Genomic DNA, 12,953 nt, shown 5'->3' with positions numbered 1-12,953 from the left:
TCCAAGTGGGAGAGTTAAGCAGACTCTTCTTTTGAAAGGAAAACCAAAAGCAACCGGATCTGTTCCTGCTTTGCCTGAAATTTGGGGAAGTGTGAGAAGAGAAGGTTCAACTTCTGACAGCTTAGTTCCTCCAGGGTGGAGAGGGAAAATGAAGTGACCCTGGAGAGCCACCAAAGAATCCTTAAATATCTTTGGCTTCTCGTGGCAGGGTGGAGCAAAGAGTGAACACAGCAGAAAAACTCAGGAAAATTGATTTTCTTGGAGTTTTGCAGGATGTTTGAAAAATGGTGGGATACAACGCAGAGAGGACCAAATCTGGGATGAATATCATGAGGAATACACACGGATTTGGTTTTGTTTCCTACCTCCCTGGGGTACCACGGGGGCAGAAGGAAGGGAGAGGCCAAGCTGATCCCTGAGGGATGAGGACAAGGTGAACCTCTCGTGGACCATGAGATGGATTTAGGAAGCTTCACTGAAAAAAATATCCTTAAAAATCAGATCCCTGGAAAACCACCAGTCCCTGGGGAACATGTGGGTTGTGAAGCTCTGGAGGACACAGAGGGAGGGATGGAGAGAAACTTGGGGGGCAAATTGTGGAAGGAGAAGAGTAGATGGAACCATAGAATTGTTTAGCTTGGAAAAGCCCTCTGAGATCATTGAGTCCAACTGTTAATCCACCACTGATCCATGTCCCCAAGTGCCACATCCACAGGGATTTTAAATCCCTCCAAGGATGAGGCCCCTCCACTGCCCTGGGCAGCTGTGCCAGGGCTGGACAGCCCTTTCCATGAAGGAATTTTCCCCAATATCCAACCTAAACCTCCCCTGGCACAGCTGGAGGTCGTTCCCTCTCCTCCTGTCCCTTGTTCCCTGGGAGCAGAGCCCGACCCCCCCCCCGGCTCCCCCCTCCTGTCAGGGAGTTGCAGAGCCAGAAGGTCCCCCCTGAGCCTCCTTTTCTCCAGGCTGAGCCCCCCCAGCTCCCTCAGCCTCTCCTGCTGCTCCAGCCCCTTCCCCAGCTCTGTTCCTTTCCCTGGACACGCTCCAGCCCCTCCGTGTCTTTGCTGGGTCTGATCCCCTGGTTGTCCCCGTCCACACCATGTGGTGGCACTCGGGATGTTCTGCTCCACGAGCAGGTGAGACGTGGAAAAAGAAGCAGCTGTTGCTGTGTATTAAAGTCCTGGCAAAGCCCCTCTCCTGGTGGGGTGACAGGAGCTTAAATAAACCACCTGGAAGGCTGGGAAGGAGTGGGATTCTGCTCTGCCTTGCTCGGAGCAGGAGAGATTTGTGGTGTGTGTGGGCGGGCAAGTGCTCTTTACACTGTGGGTCGGGTTAATCTCCAGCCATGAGGCTGAAGAGCTGCAGGTGCAGAAGGAAAACTCATGGGAGCCGTGGGAAAAGCCCTCTGGGGAGGGAATCAGCAGAGAAATGGAAGGAGCAGGAGCCCTCAGGCCCTGCAAAGGTGGGACAAGGAGCCACCATCCCAGTTTGCACCATCACAGAACCACAGAACGGTCTGGGTTGGAAGGGACCTTAAAGATCATCTTGTTCCAACCCCCTGCCACGGGCAGGGACACCTTCCACTAGCCCAGGTTGCTGCAAGCCCCACCCAACCTGGCCTTGGACACTTCCAGGGATGGGACATCCATCCATGAGTGTTTTCTGTGTGGATGTCCTTGAGCAGCACAGGCTGGAATCATCACCTGCTCGTGCACAGATTCCCGGCCTGGAGGGTTAGGGAAAGGTGATGGACACACAGATTACCACACAGGGGGATAACTGATTGGAAAATGGATTGGAAAATGGATTCCTGAGCCCCAGGTCCTGAGTCCATCCATCCCACTCTACCACACCCTCAGCTTTAGGCTGTATGTGGATCCAGCTTCACTGCCCAACACCCCCAAAATGGGATTTAAGGGTGGCAAAGGATGATTATTTTCCTAGGAAGCTGAGGAAGACCAGGTGCCACCTTTGCCTGCTTGATGCCAGCAGCCTTTACTCAGCCTCACCACCTGGACTTTCGTTTCCTTTTCCAGACCCTCAACCAGTGGATCCTCTTTCCCTCCAGGTGGGAAGGCCAGAGAGCAAAATCCTTCCTTTGTGCTGGCTCCTTTCCACCCATATTTTGCAGCAGCAGCTGTTGCCCTCTTTCCTGGGCAAACCTTTGCTTGTTTTCCTCTTCTTGCCCTTCTCCCTCCCTTCCTTCTCTTCCTCCTCCTCCTCCTCCTCCTCCTCCTCTGGCCGTTTGCTGATGCCAGTCCAGAATCCTGACAGCCAAAATGACGCCCTAATTTTCTCCCTGGCAAAGGAACTCTGGGTTGTCTGAGGACACAAAAAGGAGGGAAGGAAGGATGGGACGTGCTTGGTAAAGCTCACAGAATCCCAGGATCACAGAATTCCAGAATCCCAGAATATGCCGAGTCAGATGGGACTCATGAGGATCTCAGGGCTGTTTTGGAGGGAGGGGTTTGGTCTGCCCAGGATTGTGGTTCCTTCTGGACTGGAAGGGCAGGATTTGGTGCTGGATGCTCATCTTTGACTGGCATCACCCCTGGTTTTGCCATGTCCTCCCTGAAGATGCTGCAGGTGCTGTGATTCCATAGGGAGGTGGTTCATGGAGCAAGGACCATTGGGATGGTGTGAACTCCCATCGATTCCACCCATCTAAACCAAACCCTTCTAATCCTCCTCGGTGGGCGTCATCCCTCCCAAATTCCACACAGACCAAACTCACTCTCTATTATTCCCACCTTAAATAACTCAACAGGGCTCTGTAATTCTGGCAAAGGTGGAATCCGTGGAAATGGAGTGGGGGGGGGGGGAAGACAGAGTAAATGTGTAATTGGGCTTAATCTTCCTGCACTCAAGGAAGCAACAAAACATCTCTCAGTGTCTATTTAGTCAAGACACGGCAGCACCGTCGCTCTGCTGCTCGGGGACAATAAAGATGCAAATAAAATCAAACATCTCCTCAGCTTTTGCCTGGCTGGTTACTGGGGAGAATATTATTGAGTTCTGATTGCTTTGGATGAGATCCTCTACCGAAGCCTGCACGTGGCTCTGCTTCCTCCGGAGGGGCCGAACGGGGCTGGAATGAAAATGAGAAGCCCCCTCCTCGTGCACTCCAGGGGCAGAGACTGGAGGAGTGGAGTTTGTGTTGGGGGCACATGGTGGTAGGTGGGTTGTGGTGCAGGCTGGAGGGAATGGTTGATGCATTCCCAGTCTCCTTCCAGTCTCCTTGGCTGCGCTGGATTTAACAGTGACCCGGGATTGTCGCTTCGTTCCCTTCCTCTCCGTTTCCTGGATGGGGAAACTCAAGCCATGAAGATGGGGAAGGGTCTGGAGGAGCCACAGGAGGAGCAACTGAGGGCACTGGGATTGTCCAGCCTGGAGGAGACTGAGGGGAGACCTCATTGGGGTCTGCAGCTCCTCCCGAGGGGCAGCTCCGATCTCTGCTCCGTGTGAGCAGGGACAGCACCCAGGGAGCAGCTGGAGCTGTGCCAGGGCAGGGGCAGGGTGGATTTTAGGGAAAGGTTCTTCCCCCAGAGGATGGTTGGGCACTGCCCAGGCTCCCCAGGGCAGTGGGCACAGCCCCAAGGCTGCCAGAGCTCCAGGAGGGTTTGGACAACACCCTCAGGGACAGGGTGGGATTGTTGGGGTGTCTGGGCAGGGCCAGGAGTTGGACTGGATGATCCCTGTGGGTTCCTTCCAGCTCAGGATATTCTGGGATTATATGAGACACACACACTTCCAAATCAAAAGTAGATGGAGCCTCCCAACCTCCTTTCATGATCTGGGGCGATTCCCAAGGCGGGTCTGTGCTGCAAGCAGGATTAGGAGATGGATAAGGAGAAGGTCAATCCATTCCCAAGCGCTGGAGGAGCGGAGCTGCAGCCGGAGGGAGCTGGGATGGAATCTGGGGTTGGGAAACGCTGACAGAGAGAGACATTTGGGAGCTGGATCCAGGTTTTCCTTTCACTGGGGTGGGGATTTTTGGAGCCCAGTTTTACTTGTGGTGATCCCCAGGAGAGGTTTTTTTGGGAATTAGTAGGAAAACAGTGGGCTGAGCTGGGGTGACACGGCTGGGTGTGAGGGGGGACATGTAAGGCAATTAAACCTACATTTATCTGTCCAATACATACATATATTGATGTATTTATATATGTGTATGTATATTATATTATACATATGATTTTATATATTTATATCTGTATATAATATAATATATCTTTATATATTTATACCTGCATATAATATCAGATATATATTTATATATATTTTTTGTATATTTATATCTTTATATTATATCAGATATATTTAATACAGATTTAAATTTTTATATTAGATATATATTTTATGTATATTTGTCTCTGTATTTTATATCTGGTATATATTTTATGTATATTTATACTTGTATATGATATCATATATATATTTGTATAGATTTATATCTGTACATTATATCATACATATATATATTATGTATATTTATCTTTCTATCTTATGTATATATATCTTTATACATGTATATTATATCAGATCTATTTATACAGGTTTAAATTTTTATATTAGATATATATTTTTTGTATATTAATCTCTGTATTTTATATCAGATATATATTAATATATTTATATATTTGTATCTGTATATTATATCAGATAAATATTAATATATTTTTATATCTGTATATTATATCAGATGAATATTGTATGTATATTTATCTCTGCATTTTATATCAGGTGTATATTTCATGTATATTTATATCTGTATATTATATCATATATATATTATGTATATTTATCTCTGTATTTTATATCAGGTATATATTTTATGTATATTTATACCTGTATATTATATCAGATATATATTTATATAGATTTTTATATATTGTATATCATACATATATATATAAAATATATTTATCTTTCTATCTTATATCAGATACATATTTATATATCATTATACCTATATATTATATCAGATGCACATTTATATTTATATATTTTTATCTGTATATTATATCAGATTTATTTTATGTATATTTATATCTGTATACTATGTCATATATATATTTTATGTATATTTATCTCTATATTTTATATCAGGTATATCTTTTATGTATATATATTTATGTATATATATGTATATATATTCACATATATTTTTTATGTATATAATATACTTGTATATTATATGATATATATATTTATATATATAATGTATATATTATACAATACATATATATTATATATATCTTTCTATCTTAGATATATATTTATATATCTTTATATCTGTATAATTTATCGTATATATATGTTATATATCTTTATATCTGTATATTACAGCAGATACATTTATATCTGTGTGTTATATCAGATATCTATTGATACTTATTTATATTTGTATATTGTACCAGATATATTTATATATGTTTATATCTGTGTGTTATATCAGATATCTATTTATATCTATTTGTATATGTATATTATACCAGATATATTTATATATATTTATATCTGTGTGTTATATCAAATATCTATTTATATATATTTGTATATGTATATCATATATATATTTATGTATATTTATCTCTGTATTTTATATCACATATATTTATATCTTTACATCTGCATATTATATCAGATAAATATTTTATGTTTATTTTCTCTGCATTTTATATCAGGTGTATCTTTTATGTATATTTATATCTACATACTATATCATATATATGTTATGTATCTTCATATCTGTATATTATATCAGATATATATTTATATAGTTTTATATCTATATATTATATTATATATATCTTTTATGCACATTTATCTCTGTATTTTTTATCAGGTATATCTTTTATGTATATATATATTTATGTATATATATGTGTATATATATACATATATATACTTTATGTATATAATATACTTGTATATTATATCAGATTCACATTTATATAGATTTTTATATATATTGTACCATACATATATATTATATATATCTTTCTATCTTAGATATATATTTATATATCTATGTCTGTATATTATATTAGATATATATTTATATTTATATATGTTTTTATCTGTATAATTTATCATATATATGTTATATATCTTTATATCTGTATATTATATCATGTATATATTTTATGTATATTTATCTCTGCATATTATATCAGGTATATATTTTATGTATCTTTATACTTGTATGTTATATCATATATATATTTATATAAATTTCTATATGTATATTATATCATACATATATAATATATATTTTTTCTACCTTATATCAGATATATATTTATATATCTTTATACCTGTATATTTACATATATATTTATTTCTGTATACACATATATTTATATATTTATTTCTGTATATTATATCAGATATATATTTATGTCTGTATATTATATCAGATATATATACTCCAATTGCTGTGAGAGCAGCCAGTGACAGCGATTTATCCAAAAAAAGAACCTGTTGCTCCCAAATTAAATGTTTAGCTGAGAAATGAGTGACATCTCTGACAAGAGGAGCAAAGACAAAGAAAAAATCAGGAGGTAAAAACGACTCCTTGTAACCACATTTCTGCTTCGTGTTTTAATATCTGACGTGGGAGGTTTTTCTCAGTGTCACTGAGCTCCTCCAGCTGAATCATTTCCCAGGGCTGGATGGCAAAAGTCGAGGTTCCAAACGTTCTTTCCCCAGAAAAATAGTGATTAAAAAAACGTCGGATTAAACTTTAAATGGAAAAAAACTCGATTTTTTTTTTCACCAAGAACTTTAGAAGCGATGACGTGCTTCGAGTTGGGCTGGAGGTGAATTCTCATTTTTAATTGGTGAGGAGGATTTTTTTCGAGGGGGAAAGTGAAGAGGTGCGAGAGTTTTCTTGGATATTCCAAGAAATCCAAGAACGAGAATAAAAAAGGGATGAAAATAGGAGAGCTCTTCCTAGAAAACAAAATTACAGAGGGATGTTCGTTTTCAAACACCAGCAGAGTTGGATCTGAAATTCTAAATCCTGCCTCTGCTCCTTAACCCTTGGCTCCAGTTGCTGCTTCTCCCTTCCCCTCTTGAGGGAGGAATTGTAGGAGAAATATTTCCCTCGGTTACATCCCAACCCAATGAGTTCCAAAGGGACTCTTGGAATGCTTTGGTTTATTTTCCTCCAGCACTGTAGGAGCTGAAGGTTGGCCCAAAGCCAGGGAAAAAGGGCTTTAAAATCTGAAGGAACAACCAATGTAGGTGCCCACATTTACCTGGAAAATAAATATAGTCTTGTTAGGTCATTTTTGTGCTAAAAACCTGAAGTTATTTGCTGCCCATCCATCATAAATCACAACTGCCCCGTTGGTGCAGCTTGTCCTGAGCTGTGTTTCCTGTGTTTCCTACCTCTGGCATTGCCTTTTTTGCCTCTTCTCCAACCAGTTCATGCTCCAAACTGTGTTTTCTCTCCTTTCCTCTCCCTCCCCAGCCCTTCACTCTGAGATTTATTTCCCAGATGAACCTTCTGAGATGGGAAGGACTCCCAGAGATAATTTTCTTGTGGGGGCACAGCAGTGATGCCTTCAAAGGTGTTGGGTGAGTGGCATTTCTCATCCCTGCACTGCTCCCTCTGCCAGGACAGCGTTTTATCCCACTTTTCCAAGTCCCACAGGATTTTTGGGGGTTTTCAACTCGCTGAACTGAGAACTGTGAACTCAAAACTGGGGGAAATGGGTTATTTATTTCACTCCAAGATTGATGCCCACCCTGGAGAGGACAGGAATGGTCTGAGCTTTCCTGTGGCTCCAGGATTACCAAACGTTCCTGGATCAGGGATCTGTCTGCCCTCTCTGAAAGGAAATGGCCTCAAGTTGTGCCAGAGAAGGTTTAGGTTGGATATTGGGGAAAATTCCTTTGTGGAAAGGTTTGTCCAGCCCTGGCACAGCTGCCCAGGGCAGGGGTGGAGTCCCCATTCCTGGAGGGATTTAAAATCCCTGTGGAGGTGGCACTTGGGGACATGGGGCAGTGGTGGCCTTGGCAGTGCTGGGGAATGGTTGGACTGGATGATCTCAAAGGGCTTTTCCAACCTGAATGATTCCATGATTCCAAAGTCTGTAGCGGGCACTCAGATCCTTGGATAACTCCATGGAGACACTTAAATGTGGGCATTGGGATCAGTGAATTAAATCCCACTTTTTTTGAGCTGCACTTGACCAGCCACACTCAGACCTTCAGCTGTAACTTGGGAACCCCTTTGGTGGGCAGGAAGGGGAGAAACCCCCTCCCCACCATCTCCACCTTCCATGGCAGGCCGGGATGACTCAGGGAGCTGGGATTCTTCCAGGAAACTTGGGTAGGAGCAGGATATTGCAACACAGTCAGGAACAACTGAGCTACTGTGGTTTAAAGAGGTGCCACCCAGGGGGAATTGGTCTTACACATGTGCATTTGGAATCATGGAATCATGGAATGGTTTGGGTCGGAAGGAACCTTCAAGCCCATCTCATTCCACCCCCTACCATGAGCAGGGACATCTTCCACTAGTCCAGGTTGTTCCAACCTGGCCTTCGACACTTTCAGGGATCCAGGGGCAGCCACAGCTTCTCTGGGCAACCTGGACCAACAGGAATGAGGATTAGGGATCAGGATTTAGGATTCAGGATATGTCACTGGGGAATGGGGGCAGTTTTCTCACGCTGAGTCACAGAGCTGGACACACCTTTATGGTTATTAAACATCAAACCCTGGGTTGGTTCAGGAGCCATTGGGGGTAGAACTGGTGCCTTCAATCTCTGCAGAACTTCCCAGTACAAAGCACTGGAATTATTTCAGGAGTCACTGGAGTCCAGAAGGAACATGGGCAGCTCCCCCTGCACTGTCCCACATGACTGCAGGCAGTGAGGAGCACGGCTGCAGGTGCCAAGACAGGTTTGGGGACAGCAAACATCAGCTCCAAGTGTGGCCCCCATGGAGGAACTGGGTCTTTAAGGCTGGGAATCATGGAATGGTTTGGGTTGGAAGGGACCTTAAAGACCATCCAGTCCCACCCCCTGTCATGGGCAGGGACACCTTCCGCTAGCCCAGGTTGCTCCAACCTGGCCTTGGACGCTTCCCTGGGAAACCTGTGCCAGGGCCTCCCAACCCTCACAGCCAACAATTCCTTCCCTATATATATATAATATATATATATATATGTATGTATATATATATATATGCTAAGCCTATTTGGAGTGTTATCAAATGGGAATGGTTTCCTTAAATCCTTTGCCCCCCACACTTTTCCAGTCTCTCTGGGTTCCCCAGCCAGCTGCTCCCTCCCGTGACACAAACCCTTTCCTGCCTTTGCCCAGCAGTTCCAGCCCAAATGCCCCCCGTGCTGTGGCTCCTTGTCCTCCAGGGACACTTGATCCAAACATCCTGAAGTGGATGCTTTTATCCTGGTTCTGTCACTTCCAGGAGGAGCAGATTTCTTGCTGCCCTTTGCCAAAGCTCTCTGCAATTTGTTGCCCATTATTTCCTTCTCCTCCCCTAATGAACGATGGGTTTGTGTCCTCTCTGCTCGTTTGGTGGCTCTCACTCTTTCCCCAGCTGTATTTCCCTCCCTCAACATCATCTCTTTGCTCTCCTGGGTTTTTTTTTTTCCAGCCATTTCCAGCACTCCAATTTTTTTCTCCCCCCCCCACACACATCCACTTCCCTTTTATTGTCGTTGCTGTTGTTGTCCCTTTGATTGCTTTCTCCCCGACTGTTCCTTAAACACTCCTCGCATTTCAGCTTCCACAAATTGCCCAATCTGCTCCAATTTGGGTTTGCATTTCTAGAAATTACCCTGAGGTTTTTTTCTGGGTTGTTTTTTATTTTTTTTTTTTATTATTTTTTTTTTGCAGAGGCTTCTGGCTGATGGGATGAGAGGCCGGTTCTGAGGAACATGGGACGTGCAACAACAGAGGGTTCAGAGGGTCAGATCCCTCCTTCTCCTGAAGGGCTGAACACAAAATCTTTGCTTCAAAAAGCACATGGACCATCTGGAAAACATCCAGGGAAGAGCCACTGGAAAGATCCAAGTTGTGACAAACTTGGTGCCCAGGGGAAGTCAGGGCTTCTGTGGCAGCTCAACGCTGGAGCTGATTCCAAGACAGCTCGGAGGCAGAAATGAAGCAGGTTTGGCAAACATGATGGTTTTCCCAGCTTTTTTAAGCTCAGTAGTGCCCAAATAAAGCCCTGATTTAGGTCAGACCTTGCTTGGGCAGCTGTGCTGGGAGTGGGCACTGAGCTCAGCTCTACCTTGAGAAAAAACCTTGCTGTGGTGGGGGTTTTCCCCCCACTTTTTTATCAGTGGGAGCCTTGGGCAGGGAATTCCACCTCCTGACCCAGAGTCCTTCCCTCAGCTGTGGCTCTGCAGGGACCTGCAGGTCCTTCCTCAGCTCCTGGGGCTAGTGATGGAGCTTTCTCCCTTTTATTCCCTCATCTTCCCTGGGGGTTTTGCCTCTTTGCTGCTTCCAACTCGAGAAATGTGGGCAGAGGGGCTTCAACCCACAGGAATAACTTTCCCAGAAAGGTTCCAGCAAGTCTCCAGGTTGGAGCTCAGGACTTTTCTGAGTCAAAATAAGGCCTTGACGTTTACCTGGTGGAGTTTTCATCCCTGAAAAAGTCCCCAAGGGACAAAAGGGAGCTGCAGGAAAGATGAGCTGTGGCGCTGGACTGACCTGGCTCTTCCCTCTCTCTCCCCCTGGGGGAATCCAGGGATGTGAGAGATGAAGGGGTGAGTTGTTTCTTCACAGCTGGTGGAGTTTTGGTTGGTTACTGATCATCTGGGGGCTGAAATATGAGATGTAAACACTCTGTGCATAAAGCTGGATTTGCTTTCTGGCTTTTGGTTGGAGATGTCCCTGCTCGTGGCAGAGGGCTGGGATTAGGTGACCTTGGAAGGTCTCTTCCAACCCAAATCACCTCTGGTTCTGTGTTCAGGGCTCTATGGGGGTGGCCAGGATTGTGGTCACTCCACAAATCTGTGGCTAGGCCACCTCCAGCTTCCCAATCCAACACTTTCTTCCTTGACAATTTGCCAGTTTGCAGGGACAAAGCTCTTCCCCTGTTGATGGCATCTAAGTCAGCGAAGGTGAAGATCCCAAATTCCCAGCCAGCCCCCAGGAGGGATCACTGCCTTCCTTCTTTTTTAGGAAGTCAGATACCTCCTCTGGGTTTGATTTAATCATTCAGTGATGAAGTGACAGAGGAACAAAGGATCCCAATTTCTTACCTGCCAATCTCAACCCCCCCAATGCTCAATTATTCTCTAGGAAAAGGTTTTCTTGCCCCTACACAGCTTCCAAATCCACGTGTCAATCCTGCTGTTTGGAAATGGGGAAGATAAAGCTCCAGAGTGACCAGTGACTGACGTCTGGGATGAGGACACCATGTGGAAAGGCAGTGATTTTTACGAGGGATGGAGGGACAGGACACAGGGAATGGCTTCACATTGGCAAAGGGCAAAATTAGATGGGATTTGGGGAAGGAATTGTTGGCTGTGAGGGTGGTGAGGCCCTGGCACAGGTTGGGTAGAGAAGCTGTGGCTGCCCCTGGATCCCTGGAAGTGTCCAAGGCCAGGTTGGAGTGACCTGGGCTAGTGGAAGGTGTCCCTGCCCATGGCAGGGGGTGGAACTGGATGGGCTTTAAGGTCTCTTCCCACCCAAACCATTCCATGATCCATTCCTGGGATCTGTCAGGCATCCTGACTTGAACTAAAGCTGCAAACTCCATGTAGGGCAGGATTCTCATTGCTTGAACAGCACAGGGAGGATTCCCTTGGGAAGGGATCAGCCAATGGCAAGTGGGAGGTTCCTGAAGATGCCCAGAACCTCCTGTGATGTTTCTGCTGCAGGACCAGTGTGGGTGGGCAGCAGAGGTACCCCAGAGGTCAGCCCCTGGTCCTCTTCTCTTCCCAGCCTCTCTGTAAACCATTCCTTCATGGAAAGGGTGGTCAGGCCTTGGAAGGGGCTGCCCAGGGAGGTTTGGAGTCTCCATCCCTGGAGGTGTCCAAGGAAGGCCTGGTTGTGGCACTCAGTGCTCTGGGCTGGGGGGCAAGGAGGGATCAGCCATAGCTTGGACTCGACGACCTTGGGGATCTTTCCCAACCTCAGTGATCCTGGAATTCTGCAAAGCTGCTCTTCTACCCCAGATCTGGCAGGGAAGGAACAAAGGCACATTTGAAGGCCCACAACCCCCTGGATTTTCCCTGGGGCTCCTGCTCCACACTGCCTGAAGGAGCCCTTTGGTCACCCCTTCGTGCCTTGGCACAATGATCTGTGGCAATTCCAAAGCATTTCCCCTGGTAAACATTTAACATTCCCATCTGCTCCTCAAAAATAAGGCGATTTAACCTAATTTTTGGTGTCAAGGCGCTCGGTTGGGGAAATTATATTCTGTCACCGAGGTGTCACAGGCTTGTCTGACTTTTAATAAAATTATGACAGGCTGTGTAAATGAACATTTCCCACGTTCAAACCCTGCCTGGGATCAGGGAATTTTCTTGCAGCCCGGGAACAAACAGTAGGTGACAGTCCTGCAGGAGCAAAGCAAATTTGTTGTGACTCAGAATCTCCTGGTACAAGGCTGGGAAAAGTGGGATACAAACGTGTTCTGGCATCGGCAGCAGGTCCCACTTTTTTGTGGGAATAAGGTTTGTTGGAATAAGTGCCTGGGAAAGTCACAGGTGATTTGTTGTTAACTCTGGAAAGCACAGAGGGGTAAAAATTTGGGGGTGTCCAAGTAGAAGTGGTTTCCCAAATGTCCAGTGGGAGGTAGGAAAGGGATTGGGGAGACGTGGAAATGGGAAAAATCTTGGTTTGTGGAAGTAGAAAAAAATCTTGGTTTATGGAAATAGAAAAAATCTTGGTTTAGGGAAATAGAAAAAAAATCTTGGTTTGTGGAAATAGAAAAAAATCTTGGTTTAGGGAAATAGAAAA

The sequence above is a fragment of the Corapipo altera genome, unplaced genomic scaffold (genome assembly GCF_003945725.1).
Source record: "Corapipo altera isolate COAL_440 unplaced genomic scaffold, ASM394572v1 295, whole genome shotgun sequence".
Taxonomy (NCBI): Eukaryota; Metazoa; Chordata; class Aves; order Passeriformes; family Pipridae; genus Corapipo; species Corapipo altera.
The sequence above is the reverse complement of the archived record's forward strand: the minus strand, read 5'-3'. Positions refer to the sequence as shown.